The following is a 16361-nucleotide window of genomic DNA, read 5'->3' as shown; positions in this document are numbered from 1 at the left end:
GAGCTCAAAGTGTGAGATGCAAATTGCTTGTGAAATTGCCCAGAAGACAGAGGCAGATAAAGATGGAGAAACTTCTCTTGACTTTGGTTGGTTAGAAAGGAGATGGAGAACTCAACTATTGATTCATTCATAGGTTTCATAGCAGCCCTTTCTGTTCAGATTTCCTCCAAAACCCCATCAGGGCTATGAGAAAAACCCTTCATGAAAATTCATATTGAGATCATAATTTTCGAGGTTATTCTTTTTTCCATTGCAGCTCAAACCAGCAGACCCTTCGCTCTGGACCCTTCCCATAGAGGGGCACATGAAGTCCACTTGTGGTCCAGGAAAATTGCTGGGAAATTTGGGAATAGTAAAGAGCCCCCTATATGACTTTTCTTTTTTTGATAGTTGTTTGACAAGCAGAAGGGGATTTGCACACCTACATGCAGAAACACTGACATTGTTGGGAAATAAAGGCAAAGAGAGAAAGCAAAAGGCTGAGGTGGGGGTGAAGCAGCAGAGATAGCCCCATCCCAGCATGCTGGTAAGCAACTAAATAGTTGAAGTAGTATTTACTGTCAAGTTCCCATGTTTTCATAGTGTGCCTTATGAAAAACACTGCACATTATAGTGCTATAAATCCTTATTATCTACGTCTTCACAACCAGAAGCTTCCCATTACCCCAAAGAAGGGAGAATCCCATGAGACACATGAATGGCATTGAAAACTCCTTCTGTTATTTTAAACCTTGATTAATCAACCTTATTTAGTACATGATAGTGGGATAATTGAAGCTGTCCCCATATAAAAAAAAAAAGTGCAGTAAGTACTTTAGCATCTGCAGCTCCATTTCCTTATTACATAGATATTGATGCTTCCTGGAAACTGTTGTGAAATCCTCTGTTAAGGGACAATTCCACTGATCTATATTTTTGGGGCATGTTAGTAGGGGGTTCCTGTGTGTAACATCTTTAGCAGGAGCGCAGGGTTGCTGCTTCTCACAAACCCATCTGTTCCCGCTGCTCATTCACAACCTGGAGCCACAGTCTCCTGTCATCTCCCTGTCATTTTGAAAAATAATAATTGTGGGAGGACAACATAATGGGTTGTTCACTGGCGTATTTCTAGATATTAAAAGTGCAATTTGGGGGTTGGTTCCAGAAAAACAGCAAATTATTTTTATGAATTTAATATAACCATGAGCAAATTAGGCCTGATCCTGATCTCACTTGGGTCTGCATTCACTCACAGCTCACAGAGCTGCCTGATATTTTTGCAATATTAAGTCTTCTGTGACATTTTTCACCACAGAGGTAATTTGGAGAGAAAAGTTCTGTAATTTTTCTGTGTTTTTCATTTTTTCTACTTCTTTTTGGCTCTTTTTCTTATTTTAGTGAACCTCTGCAAGAAATCTTACAAGGCTTTTGCACAGAGAGCAGCATTATGTGATTTCTTGAGAGGACGTTGTCAGACAACAGAGGAACACAACCAAGGCAATTTGGGCCAAGAAAGCTATGGCCCAGACAGTTTTATGTCCTTTGAATTGCCATGGTCCATCAAATTCTCCTGCTCCAACTGACTGCTGTGAAAGAAATTTTGCCAATGATGCTTTGTATGTAAAAAATAGAATTGCAGCAGTTATTATTTTGGAGTTCTTAAAAATAGGCTTTGAGCAAAATACTTAGAAAAGAATTAAACTCCAATAATATAAACCAGAGGGAAAGCATCCTGTTTCCCTCCCACTGCTCTTTTTTTTTCCCTCTGTAAAAAACAAGGTGAACCAATACTCTGTCCGCTTTTTTCAGACACTATTTTCTCTTTTAATAAAGATATGAGGGAACACAGGAGGGAAAAAAACACCCTTTTCCAGATTGCTGGGGCTTTTTCCGTTGTTTTATGGTTTCCAATTACCATTGTTGTCCAGAGTCTTCTGAGGCCTGAGGAAATGCACTGACAGCACAAGCAGGACTGACAACTCCATCTACATGGCTGCCGGACTTTTTGGCAGATGCTTTTAAGCACCAAAACACAGGTATCATGGGACCAAACATGTGCAACTGAGTGATCCCCATGAGTTGATGCAGTTGTAACCAAGGCTTAGCATCCCAATGGAAAGTGCTTGGTTTAGAGCACCTCCAACACTTTGGAGACTAATTTGGGGAAAGAAAAGCCATCTGGCGTTGTCACCTCCTCTTCCCTTGCTATTTTTAATCTCTCCTGATATTGAAAAGAAAAATGTTGATTTCAAATCCCTCATCATTTTCCAGCACACTCTAGGAAGTGGGAGTCCAGGTTGCCTGAGGCTCATATAGTACTTCTGGGACTCATAAAGCATAGAGTCATAGAATTGTCGAATGGCTTGGGACTGAAGGGACCTTAAGGATCATCTTGTCCTAATCCCCTGCCATGGGCAGAGACACCTTCCACTAGACTGGGTTGTTCAAAGCCCCGTCCAACCTGGCCTTGAACACTGCCAGGGATGGGGCAGCCACAGCTTCTCTGGGCAACCTGTTCAAGTGCCTCACCATCCTCACAGTGAAGAATTCTTTGTAGGCGTGGCTACAGCTCAGATGGGTTAGGTGCGGTGGGATGAGGTCTGCGTCCAAGACAAGGGTGGATGTGACTCCCTGGGTGTGCTTGGGTCATTCAACTGTTATTTGTATTGGTGGTGATTTACTGGTGATTTACACCCTGGTGATCAGCTCAGCCTGCTGGGTTATTTTGGCTGATCTTTCTGGGAAAGCGTACTTCAGTCCTTCATAAGCGTATTGCTTTTGGCCAAGCACATGGGTGCTGGGGACAGAAAGCAACCAGAGCAGTAAGACAGCAGTTTACCATGGCTCAGGACTTCAACTTGGGACAAAAAACGAAACAAAACAAAATAAAAACACTCCTGCATCACTGGAGCTCACTTTTAAATGATAACTTAAGCCAATTATATGTGCCTCCTTCATCTTTTAGATAAGAAGAGAAACAGTTTTTCTATTTCCACAATCATGCCACTAACTAGACAAAATGTGATAATCCATAATGAACTAGGAAGAGAATTAAATAGAGAACAGGGTCTTTTGATGACTTGCCAGTTTTCTCTAGCATCATTCATACAGGTTATGGACATAGGACTAATTTTCTATCCTTGCTTTAACAGGAGTTCCATTATTACAGTTGAAAAATGATAGGCAGAAATGTTTGCAGGCACATTTTGGTTCCTTAATTTAAGATTTCCTCAAATTTACTAGTCCTTAGCTACACCTACAAGCCAGGTAGCCAGGAAATAATGTCCTGCACAAGCAGTTGCAAATATTTCTTCTGTGCAATTGGAAGCTGGTTGCCAACTCGGGCCCTCAATAACCACAAGGTGGGTTTTCCTCCCCTCCAAACACACTCAGTTTCTCACCCTTATTGGCCAGCAATGAACTGAAAAGAAACCTCTGAGCCACCAGCTCCAGCAAAGAATCTGAGATGTTTTTTACAAAGTGGCTGGAAATGGAAAACCAAAAATTTGTAGAGCAGAATACTGAGTTTTCTAAAGCTTTGGAAAATATTTAAAAATACAGGGACTCCTGGAGTAATTTGGACACCTGTGTTTTCAGCTCTGCAAGGAGGAGCCTGTACGTTAACCACCTCATAAAGTCTGTATTTCAGGTTTCCTTTCCTCCATTAGTTTTCTCTGAGCCCAGTCATGCTTGCAATCCTGGCAAAACCGGGGAGGAGATACAGCAACGTGCTGAATACCACATTGCCAAGTATTTTATCTCTCTTGGGAGACCAGAATTTTTTTCTGATAAAACATCAATCTCATCCAAAAAGATTTCTCACATTCATGGAAAAAAAACTTGCAAGGATTAAGGAAGAACCCCAAATTTATTATGTCCATTAAACTTTGTGCAGTTCTTTAAAGGATCCTTTTCTCCAGATGCCAATGTGCTCCCCTCTTGGGTCCAGGACTGAAGGATACCTCCATGGCCATCAGGTCCCACAGCAGTGAGGGATTGCAGTGCTAATGGTCCTCATGTTGTGCTGGGGACTGGGGTTTCTAGCAGAGACACTATGGTGCTATATCCACAAATGTATCACCCCAGCATCCCCTCTGCAGGGAAAATGATTGAGGGCAAGTGCATGAGCATCCTCGTCGGAGTTAACAATTTTTCTTCTTCTCTTTTTCCTCAGCTTCTTAGGTCACCCGATTTGAGGTTGGAATGTACAACGTGGTACATAGGACAGCAAGAAGGGACTTTTTTTTAAAGTCTTTTATTGGTTATTACTCATTGATTGCCTCACAGAAAACTCCAGTGGGACTGGAGGGAGGACAAAAATTCTTCTTGAATGACACAAATTGCTTTTTTAAAGGAGATTGAGTTGGATTTTTCTGCTCTTTCCATGTAGGGGTGGAGTTTTCCTCAGCTCAGACCCCTCACTTAGAGACATTCAGACATGGACAGAGGGAAAAACCTTTTCAGAAGGTATTTTTATTGACTGACAGTTCCCAGAGGGTCCCCCTGCTTTCCCCAGCACCAAAGCTCTCAGGGGGCTGGGATGTATACAAATTAAACTTTGAATGCACGTGCACATCAGAGACAAGCAGATCAACAGCAATTTGTGGTTTATACAAAATAATGCTACATAATGAGAAAATTCAATATAGTGCCTTTCACGTAAAACTTCCTAAGGTGCTTTACAAATCAAACATACTAAAATGCCATGTGCGAAGTCTGCTCTCCACCAAATGATAAACATTAAGCCGTTAAACAGAAAGGATATTTGATCCTGTATGCATTAATTGGGTTCTATTCTATCCTGACTGTTGTTGAAATCCAGACTGAAAGAAGATCCCCACCACCAAGAGAGCGTCCACCAGCCTGTAGACCACCCTTTGGTTAGACACACACACACACGACGTGAATGGTTTCAAGCAACCACTGTACTCCGGCAGAAGTGTGAGCATCTTGCATAGATGTTTGGTTTTCAAGATCGCACTTTGTTGTATAAAATTCATCAAAATACCTTTCAAGTATCTCTGTGCTGGAGGGGAGTGGGGTTGCCCATGGGGCTGTTGGCACAGACAGCCTCCATGGTGCTGGGGGTAGGAGCTTTATCTGGGACAGCTGAACATGCTGGCCTTGAGATAGCCCTCTCTACCAGGCTAGAAAAGCATGCAAAGCAGAGCAATAAATAGATCAGGAGTGATAAGAAGTGTAATGGAGGAGATAAGAAGGGAACCTGACAAAGTTCATGGCCAGTGCAGGGTGGGCATTTCCTTCATCTGAAAGGCATTTCCTTCTCAGAAAGCTGATGTCCACAACTTCCATGTGGTTTGTGAGGTAAAATCATGAACATTTTGGGAGTGCAAATCAGCTACACCTGCCACAGAGCCGGCAGAGATTTACCACCACCATTTAGCACAGCACTCTTAGATTAAAGGGGCTTGTCCTTTTCACTTCACTTTATTTATGATTTTCAAACAATAAAACATTCCAGCAGAAATTACGGCTCTGTTAAGCTATAGATATGTCCATGTTCATCCCCTGTAAATGCACCTGAGGGCTGGAAGTTCAGTTTGACTTCAGGAATGAATCTGAATTGGAGCCAAGCAAACATTGGACCTAGACCAGCTTGCGTTTATAATAGCTTCAAAACCGACCTTTTACTTTGGGACTTCAGGCACAGTGCAGCCCATTTGCGTTATGTGGGCTTCACATAACCCAGCATTGCCCAAACATTTATGAATTTTTAGTGAAGATTTTTAATGTTGTAACATGGTAACTAGACCAAACAGAGTAATCAGCCTGAAGAGGGAGTAGCTACAGCTGGGATGTTTATTAAGGCACAACTAAACACCTGAACAACATCTTTTGTTTCCTGAGAACAGGCCAGAGCAGGTCAGAAACATCCATTGGACTCACTGGTCAGTCGTGTTGGAGCTGGAGGAGAGGCTGCAACTCAAGAAGGTCTCAGAACCTGAAGAGGTGAATGCAAAACCCACCACCGGCTCAGGCTGTTGCTGGCTGCAACACTGACAGCCTTGTCTGGGAAAATATAGCCACTGTGAGCAGCATCAGCGAGGAGGACCTGGGCATGAAAGTGGGTAGCAAATTATGTTGCTGCTTTCAATACCATGCAAAAGTCTTTGCAGGAGTGGGGGTGCCTGTTTTTCCCCCTCTCTGAGCTGCAAGCTGGCAAGTGAAGCTATATTTTTCATGGCTATTTTTCCATGTGGCCAAGTCCTTGCACACCCCTGGGGATGTGCAGGAGGCAACGACAGCAGGGATACATCTTTAGGGCTTGGAGTCCCTCTGTCTGCTGGGCAGGCAGCCAGCCAGCCTGGCCCTCCTGCCTGGTGGTGGGCAAGTTTAATTATTCCCAAGGGTCTGTTAAAAAAAAAAACCAAGGATGGACAGTCTGTGCTGAGCCCTGTGCTTGGAAAGAGTCTCTCAACATCTTCCAAACCTGCTGAGCTGGCATGTGGTTGGTTGCTTTCAATTTAAGAATGCTGCAAATATCTGGGGATGACATGTCCACTGATGGAAAGAGATGATGACCCTGGCTGGGCTGCAGGGACAGGGTGCTGGTGCCCAGATGTGCAGGGATGTACTGCACCTGCAGAGCTGTAACGGGGTTAGGATGTCTTTGTCCCTGTGGTGCATGAGGACGGTCACATCTGTGAATGCTTCAGTCAATCTTGGACTGGTCTGGCATGTAACATATGTAATAGCTGACAAATTTTGAAACCCAACAGTCCTTGCTCAGAATAAGGAAAGCTTGGAACTTAGTTAGTTAACACAGCTTTCAAAACAGTTTTACTTGGCTCAGAACTTCAGGTTGGCCACAGGTTGGTTGCTCACCCAGGCTGCCAACCTGCACTGCCCATGGTGGGAAATGTGGGGTCCCCAGCCCAGCCATCTCCTCCCAGGGACAGGAAACTGAACCTCAGTTTTGCTTTAACAGTGGTGTGAAAAGCAGACAAGGACTTCTGCTGTAACTCTGAACAGGCCTGAGAGCAACTGCATCCTCTCTGACTGGGAGGGGATGGATTCAGACCCCATGTCCATACGCTTCCTAGCAATGGCTCCCCAGCAGGCATCAGGGAGCAAGGGGTGCTTTGTCTTCCAGCACTGGGCATCACAGGTCATACAAGGCATTTGCCTTGAATAACCCAGATTATAATGAGCATAAATGAACCCCAGCATTGCAGACAGGCCTCTTTGGGATGAAGCACGAGGGGATGATGAGGAATGATCTGGACAAGGTCCAGGGGAGTCATTCAGCAGGCAGTGCATAGGACCCTGTTTGCATCCTTTGTGCCTGGGCCCCGCTGTATAAGCAAACTTATCCTAGTGCTGCCAAGCCATAACCATTGGCTTTGCCCTTGTTTATATCCCACAGGGTGGATTTGAGAAGCAGAGGTTGTTATTGTTTCCACTAATTGGCTGTTTCAAGCAGCCACTATTTGCAGAAGTGACCTGAAGGGTTCTTATTCCTGTTTGCTTCATCTCAGAAGGTACCCAGTGAGCCCTCCAACCCCTTTAGATCATCTGTAGGTGTTGTCTTCTCAGTATTCCTCAAGTCAGGCTCTTGGAGCACATATTTCTGTTAAATCTATTCCTACCAAGCCACTTCATTAGAAATTAATGCATCTATGAACATCATGAGCTGGTCTCTGTCCTGCCTTTTGATGGCTCCAGTGGAGGAGGAGGAGGAGCACAGAGGCCGTCTCCCCTGGCCCAGCTCAGGGCACAACCTTATCCACTGATACCCACAACTGATTCTGACAATACCCCTCAATACCACATCTGAGCTGCTGCTCCTCATTTCCATCGGACCAGAAGTCCTCATATAAGCAAAGCAATTGCAGGAAAGACTTGTGTCTCTTTCCAAGCCTGCCTGTAGGCTTACAGAATGCATTCACCATAAGAAGTGGAAGTATATGCCAGGAGGGCATGAGGTTCCTAGGTTCTTTGTTTCATACATCTAAAATCACAATGAAGCAGCTGGTCAGGAGCAGTGTGACATTTACCCAGAGAGGCTGGGCTGTCCCTGTCCTTGGAGGGTTGCAAGACTCAGCTGGGTAAACCCTGGTCTGCCCTCCTGCCTGACCCTGCTCCAAGTGGGGCTACCAACCCCCTGAGACCCCTTTCAACCTATATTACCCTCTGAACCTATGAGCCTAAATTCCCCCCAGGGTACTCCCAGGGATGCCCTCCTCAGTGCTGGGTAAACAGGGGATAATCATATCATTATTTTAGAGGGCTGGACCAGTCCTGACTGCCAGCCCCTGCCTTTCACTGTCAAACATTCCCTTCCCTCTTTTGCCAGGGATAACAGCATGTCCTATGCATGCTTATTCCCACTGCTAGAAACACATTTTATTAGACATGGTGTATCTGTCAAAAAAAAAAAAAGGAAATAAAATAATGTCACAGGTTAAAAGAGATTGGGTCGATGGACTCATCTCATTGCTCACACAAACCGACAGCAGGAGCTGGAACCTGAATATGCAAACAGCACACAGCCCTAAATATCCTAATGTATTTTAGAGTGGTCATTTCTAATTAGCACTAGAATCCAAAACCCTACTTAGCCTAATTAGAGGCATAAAAAAAAAAAAGCTGTTTGAGCTCACATGCATATTGAATATGCAGGTCTCTAGCATCTAGTGCTGCCCCTTTCCAAAAAGTAACAGCAAGCAAAGCCTCTCAGCATACAGCATGGATGAAAACTGGTCCCATGAAGCCAATATATTGAAAATCTGCACCATTAACTCCATTAAGATGCTTTAAATGTAAATTTGAAAGGTTTTGATGAGAGTTGTGTTACTGGGGAAAAAGAAGGCAAACCCACAGTTTAGGAGATACTGTATTTATTTTAAAAATCTTTTACAGCATGATTTAAGCCAGGAAATAGATTAAGGTAGATGAAGAGAAGGAATGGGGAATCATAGTATCGTTTGGGTTGGAAGGGGTGTTTAAAGGTCATCTAGTCCAACCCCCCTGGAATAGGCATGGACATCCAACTAGACCAGGTTGCTCAGAGTCCCGTCCAGCCTGACCTTGAATGATTCCAGGGATAACAGGACATCTTCCACCTCTCTGTACAACCTGTGCCATTTTTTCACCCTCACTGTAAAAGCATTTCTTTTTTATATCTAGTCTAAATCTCCCCTCTTTTAGTTTAAAACCATTAACCCTCGTCCTACCGCAACAGGCCCTGCTAAAAAGTCTGTCCCCATCTTTCTTATAAGCCTTCTCTAAGTATTGAAAGGAATCCAGACACACAGGTAGCTACTTCAGAGCTGGTGACATAAGAGTTAAAAGTACCATGCGGCTCTGCAGATCTGCCAGGCAAGACAAAATAGGTTTGATTTCTAAATCTTGCTTTTTTTAAGGTGAAGCAAGCATATCCACAAGACATGGAGCAAATGCTGATAAACTGCTTTACTTCGTTTGTACATGCCTCATTGTCAGCAATGGATTTAGCCAAGCACTGGGAAGATTTCATTGTGAATGAAGAGAAGGGGTGCCATCGGCTCCATGGAAACCAGGCCAGCGGCTGGGATTGGCGGGGCCATATCCAGGCTCGGCAGCAGCGATACTGCTGAAAGTACAAGTACTGTGAATATTTAACACAGCGCAGGGACGTGGTAAAACCTAGCAACCCCACGGCAGCAGTTATGCAATTCTCCATTAATAGCTCAAAGGGATTCAGCATCATCCTAACATGCCTCCCCCCATGTTTCTATATATGAGGGTTTTTTCCTCCTGTTGCTAAACCTTAAAGTGAGAGGAAACAAAGAAATTGCTATTACATAATACAGATTTACAGCCAAGTTGTACTCCTGCTGTTTTGGAAACATTCAGAGAGGCCAAGTCAAAAGCTAAGAGGAAACGTGATAGGATCCTTTTTTTTTTTTTTTCTTCTCCTTCCTTCCACTTTCTAACTTCCCACTTAAATATAATCATTTGCTCCAAGATCTGTTGCACCTCATCTATTACTGAGCCATTAAGTAAGTAGGATCTTTGGCAGTGACAATTATATCACAAAAGGTAGGATGACGCATTGTCACAATCACCCATTTCCTAAATTTGCTGAGGGTGGGGGTTTGGTTCAGGCATCACATGGGCTTTGTATGCTCTACATCACCACCAGATAAAGGTGATCCACCTCAATCTGTCTGCAGTGACGCAGGGTAATGCCAGCAGTGAGCTCACTCGTGGAGGTGCTCAGCTCTTGTGTAGAGCTGGCTGCTGGGGAAATGCAGGTATCCCTGAGACCTTGCAGTATCTTAGGGCAGCCTCAAGGTCTTGGGATGGCTGGGCTGCCATCAGGCTATATATGGAAGCCAACAGCTGGTGTGCCACAGGAGTGCTTTTGCTCTGCTGTTTATTCTCATGTCTGATAGCACAGCACAGCAGAGGCTGGATGATTACAACTTGTGTCATGGTATCTCTCATGAGACATCTACTGCATTTAGGTTTGGTTTTGGTTTAATGTTCCTGAACACAGTTCTAAGCATCCTATCCAAGCAGACGACAATGACCCAACGACGGAGATCACCTCAAAGCTGTTTGGCATTTAGGCAAAAGGTAACTGCAAAACCAGCATTTCTGTAGTCAGTGGGCTGTCCCACATGAAAATGGGTGAAATGGAGGGCCTGGTGCACCTTATTGAAGAGACTTGGCCTTTCATAGGACACATCTGAAGCTCTGGTTTAAAGCTGTAGTTTGGGCCAGTGCTAGAGAACACCAGTTATCAGAAGGAAAGCTGCATTTTAGCCAACATCAGGCAGCTGCAGGGGCACCTGGAGGGCAGCAGTCATTTATGGTTCTCCTGTAGGTTGCTCCACTGTGGGCAGGTTGGTGCTCTGCATTTCCCATTAGCAAGCCCTCACACGTGTCTCTGATGTGTGAGAGAGATCCTCAATTCTCTGAGTGTAAGGTTGAATAAGTATTTCCTTATTTCTTAGGGCTCTTGTGAGGACACACACAAGCCTATGAGTTACTCAGTGTATAGTAACATCTAAAGTTCCCACAACATAATTTAAAAATACATCCAAACCCCAGTCCTCAACTCCCAAGGAGTACAACTGCACTTTACTTGCTCCTTTGTGCTTTTCCTAAATGGAAGAGGGGCCTTCCCGTACGTCCTGAGCCCAAATTCTTGGAAAGGTCTTGAAACAAGATAATATGTATTGTTTAGATCTTTTTTCTCTTTTCTATGTTAGCTAGCTAACCACCCTAGGAAAATAAGGCATAAATCAATTGAAAGCCTAACCCACAGTCAGCCACTGAGAAGTAGACTCTGCCCCAGGAATGCAACTGCAGCTCACTGAAACAATAGGAATAAAGAAAAAAACCCCACCAATTCCATCTTGCACTTTGTAATTCAGCAGAACTGCAGAAACACCAGACACACAGTGATCCCCCATAAGCTTCACCCTCACCTGAAGTCCACAGTCTCCTCCTAAGCAGTAACATGGTGAAGGCTCTGGCTTCCAGGTGCAGATGGTTTGCAGCCTTCAGCTCAGCTGGAGAGAATTAGGGCAGCTCAGACTTCTCCTATAAAGGGGCTGAGGGTCACTAGTAGGGTCTTCCTCTCCCCCCCCACCCCCACTGTGTTCTAGTTGAATTAGGGCTCTTTGATCTTTTGCTTAAGGAAATGCTGCTAGATTTTGCTTTTAAGGGCACTAATGTACTCTGTATGCCCGCTTTCTTGTCTTGCTAAGAAAAGGAAGCACAGGGGCTAGGTGGCTTTTGTTAACTGGTTGGATCTGACACAGGCTGTAGCGTCAGGGCTCCTAGCTCCCAATGTGTCCTAAGGAGTTTTCAGTAAGCCCACCAGCAGCAATGCTGCCCAGGGAGGAGAGTTGTGGGGAAGAAATGGGTCTATATGAGGGCACCAGCACTCCTTAGGGATAGCATATGGAGTAACACAAGAAAAACACCTTGTGTTGTGGTTTAGCTTCAAGCAGGATGAGTGTTGGTGTCATAGAGCAGTCTGTTATTTTCCTGCATCCTTGGATGAAGAACTGTCCAATGTGGAGGTGAAATGGAGGATAACGCCAGAGGGACAATGCTCTGCAGAGGTTCATGTTCTTTACACAAACAGGTAAACTTTTAAAGACTTATGGCTATGAGGAAGAAATGTCATTTTCAGTGTAACTGTGTCCTCAGTGAGGTTAATTTATCAAACTGTGTCTAGTCTTCAGAACAAAAACGTGCCTCAAAAGACCAGAAATTAGGAGAAATAAAGAAACCCAATGAGGTTGTACACTCAAACTGAATTTAAGGGCTCTGACCACAAGGCTGCATGGAAAAGCAGCAGGAGACTCATTGACAGTTTGCAGTCCCTAATGAGTGACGAAGAAAGTTTGCTGCAAAGAAGTGCTAGTATCGCTTCAAGACTTCTGACTTTTTAATCAAGGATCTTGGCCCCTCATAAATCAAGATCAGAGCAGTGCAAGCTGTGGGATACCTCTTCCCAGATCAGGCCAGCTGGAAATGAAGACAAAACCAACAAGTTCCCCAGACTGGGGGTTACAGGGGCTTTCTGGAGGAAGCAGTTATGGCCAATGATGCAGGCTGCCCTGCTGAGTCCTTTCATTATTTAGGCAGAAGAAAGAAACATCCCCTTTTCCCCTCACTTGTACTAAAACTAACCCTCTGTCAGTCAGAGAAGTGGCCTGTATTTTTAATATCTTTTTTGCGCTTCATTACTGAGGGCCTTGAGCAAACTGTGTCATCAGTGATGACATAAGGAATGGAAGCAGTTGCAGGGCAGTATAAGCTATTTAGCACATGGGCATGTGTGCTTTGTTCGAGGCAGGGTTTGTTGTTTTTCGTTTTTTTTTTTTTTTTTAATTCAGAAAACTGCCTTGCCTCTAATGGAATAAGCGCCAAGACAACTTTATCTGGCACGCAGACTGCCTCTGCTACCACTGTTTGCTGTGAGAAAAGCAGATGGGATGAGTGGGCAGAGTCCAGTTCCTATGTAAAGATTGTATTGTACAAGGACTGTATTGTAGGATCTGCCCTAGAGCTGTAATGCTACCAGACACTGAAATCCAGTCAATTTTGTGTCATTTAGCAGCGCTGTCAAATGTGCTATTGCTATTTTGGCTTAATCTATTTCTTTCCCTTTTTCTAGCCTAATTGTTATGATTCTTGACTTCTGGCTAACGGAAAGGGTTAAATTATTATACTGGAATTTTATTTGCAGAAAAAAGTTTGGACTACTTTGTGTTGCATGTGATTGACAAAACAACTGTGATTTCTGAGACTGTGGTTAATATTTGGAAATAATCTTTAACTGTTTATGCAAACGGCATTTGCCCTGTCCTTTTCTGAGAATTACTGAGGTCTGTGGAACTTAACCCTAATGACTAGTCTATGACTTGTCACCTGCCTCTTGGGCTTTTTGATCTGTTTTTATGATGGGGTGGTGGAAAATTTTTACGTGCCAGGTGAGGTTGAAGATAAAGCATAAGAAATATTGTGCTGCTGGTATGAAATTATTTCTCATTGCTGAGTCTGTGGGGACTTGCAGATGTTTTCAAAAATGAGGGAGGAGCAGTATTAACTCATGAACACAGGAATGACATTCCTGTTCCCATCTTTAGACTTAAACATTCCTTGTAGAATACATGGTAATGAAGTCTTTGAAGCAGTTTGTGGTAAGCTCTGGCTGTTGCTTTGAAATCTGATGATGTGGTAGACAAAATCAGAAATCAGCGGTCAGGTTGGCATGGAGGCTGATTCAGCTCTGCTCAGGAAAGAGCAGGGCTAGAAAACACACCTCTTCCATAGCTGAGCATAAAGACATCACACCATTGCAAAAGCCCATTTATGTCCTGTCTCTTTCTTAATGGCCACTTCTCAGTGGCTTGAAAAGAGTATTAGGACAAAGCAAAAGTGGTCAGACAGTACCTTCCCAGCTGCCAGTAGTCTGTGGAGTTTGATTTTAATTGTACCCAGTGGACCTTTTTTCAAGAGTTCTACAGCTTTTTGAATTTGTTTATATTTCTGATATCCATAACATCTTGTGGCAATTGTGGATGGTTTACAGGGCATTAATGCACATGAATAGAGAGATAGGCCAATTATGTTTTGGTAACATTGAGCAAGTTCTTGCAAATACTTTTCCACCTTAACAGAACAGCAGACATCAAATGGTATCTGGCTGAACTCCAAAGCAATAATTAATGCTGATGTTCAGAAAGGAAATGCTGTTGTCCTTAAATAGTCAAGCATTGTTCTCAGGCTTCCTGCAATAATCTCTGCCTTTTTACCCAAAAAGATTCCTAACTGTGTGGGTTCTGAGAGTTCTCTCATGTCTGTGTGCTGAATGTTTGTAACATATGTGATTTTTAGCCTTTTTTTCTTTGAACAATCCTGTGCCTAATACACAGCATGTAGCATTTGGTGGTATTGGAGGGTATGAAGTGGATCTTCTGTGTAACCTCCTGGATAAAATATCTATAAGGTGGTGTCTGTCTATAAAGCTTGTGATCACCAATCTCGTTAAACACCTGGAGTGATGGCCAGTGTGTCTGTTCATGGAGGCTTTGGCTGACAGTGATCCAAAACAGCTGCTCCAAAGCTTCACAGGGATATAAAATAGGGAATATCATGCTGGGGGAGGATGGAGCTGGCAGCTCTTTTACCCGATGGAAAGCTATTGACAGCAAACAGAGAGGCTGAGCTGTGGCAGGAAACATCATCATGGGAGATGATGATCTGGGATCCAGCCCAAGTGAGCATCCAGCAGCACCACAGTGGCTGTGTGCCAAAAGTGTCAGTTGTTCTCTAGAGCTGGATGTGAGAGATAAAAACCTTTAGCCCATAGGGCATGAGTCCTCATGGGAGTAGGGCAGTTTGTCTATTTTACTCCAAGGTCTGATCACACACAAACATAGTTCAGGAGCTTGCAGGCACAAAGTAAAAGCAAGTGGGAATCCTGCATACCACCCTGCCATCTATGATTTTCTCCTGGGACTTGTGGGTTTTTTCCACCTCTAATTACCCTCTTCCCATTTAGCTCTTCTGGAAATTAGTGACTGGCATAAAAAGGGGATGTGACAGACACACCCCAATCAACATTTGTTGGTGATTCAACCTTAAAAGTCTTCTCTGCACGTTAACAGGGCTGTGATAGGACATAGGCATGGTGCCTGGCCAGCATAGGTGTTAATCCTGCATGATGTAGGTGCTGGGAGTAGTCTAGGACCACATCTTTTTGTGGGACCTGATTCCTAGATGAAGAGGGGTTGATCCTGCATTTCATTTTTGCTGAGCAGAACTGGCTCAGGCCAGCTGTGCTGTGAGATGTCAGCAGCTTCCTCTCGCTCTTCTCCCAGTCTTTGAAGAACGTATTGGAACACCCTTGTCTGAGGTCCAATGGCATGGTCCTGTGCTCTTGCAGTGGTGGATGATGGTAGTTGTGTGTCACTAACAAATTGAAGCATGTGCCACCAAAACATATCACAGGATTTGGAGGCTAAATTGACATCTTTGCTGGTGGGTTGTCCAATCCACATATCTTATTTAAGTTATGCTTACAAATATGCCATGACCTATGAACACTTCAGTAATGGGTCTGAGCCAGGAATGAGTTGTGCTGAAGTAATTATTTATTCACTTAATAGGGACTGATGGTTTTGCTCAGCTGGGAGCTGTGCATAGTTAAAACCATGGTCCCTGTCTCAAGAGGTTTCCAGTCTGAAAGATGAAGCGAAGGCTGTGCCAGGAGAAGCTGTGGGAATCCCATGTGCCCATATCAGATGTTCAGAAAATTACATTTTAAAAAAACTCTGAGAGCTCTGTATACAACAGGAGACCCTGGCCATTTGGGGGAGTGTGTATTTAACACAGGCTTTTGTTCGCATGGCTGTGACACTGCATGAGAGGTGGCTGCTGCAGGTCAAGAGGTCCTCCCAAAAGCTGTAAAATAAACTCAAACTTAAAAAAAATACACCGAACACCGTTTCAGGGTTATGTGTAACGTGGAGATGCTCATTACCTAAACCAGAGCTGTCCTCCTTAAAACCCGAGCCAGTGTCTGTTCCTGTGTAGACACCATGCCCCAGGCAGAGCAGCATTGATCAAAGAGGCCAGGTCTAGAGCAATACCCACCATACAGCTGTTTTGCAGCTGCCAGGAGCCATTGCCTCTCCCCAGACCTGAAGAAGGGCTTGTGTGCCTCAAAGCTTGACTGCTTTTTTACTAATTATATAATTTGGCTTAATAAAAGCTATTACCTCCCTGTACAAATCTTATGCCTCTTTGAATAGGTTGGCACATTTCCTAATAGAACCAGAAACTGCTTCTTAAACAGAAGTTTGACCATTATTGTTATTAAAATAGGAAAGGAAATGGAGGCTCGTTCA

Source organism: Strigops habroptila, chromosome 8 (assembly GCF_004027225.2).
Source record: "Strigops habroptila isolate Jane chromosome 8, bStrHab1.2.pri, whole genome shotgun sequence".
NCBI lineage: Eukaryota > Metazoa > Chordata > Aves > Psittaciformes > Psittacidae > Strigops > Strigops habroptila.
The sequence above is the reverse complement of the archived record's forward strand: the minus strand, read 5'-3'. Positions refer to the sequence as shown.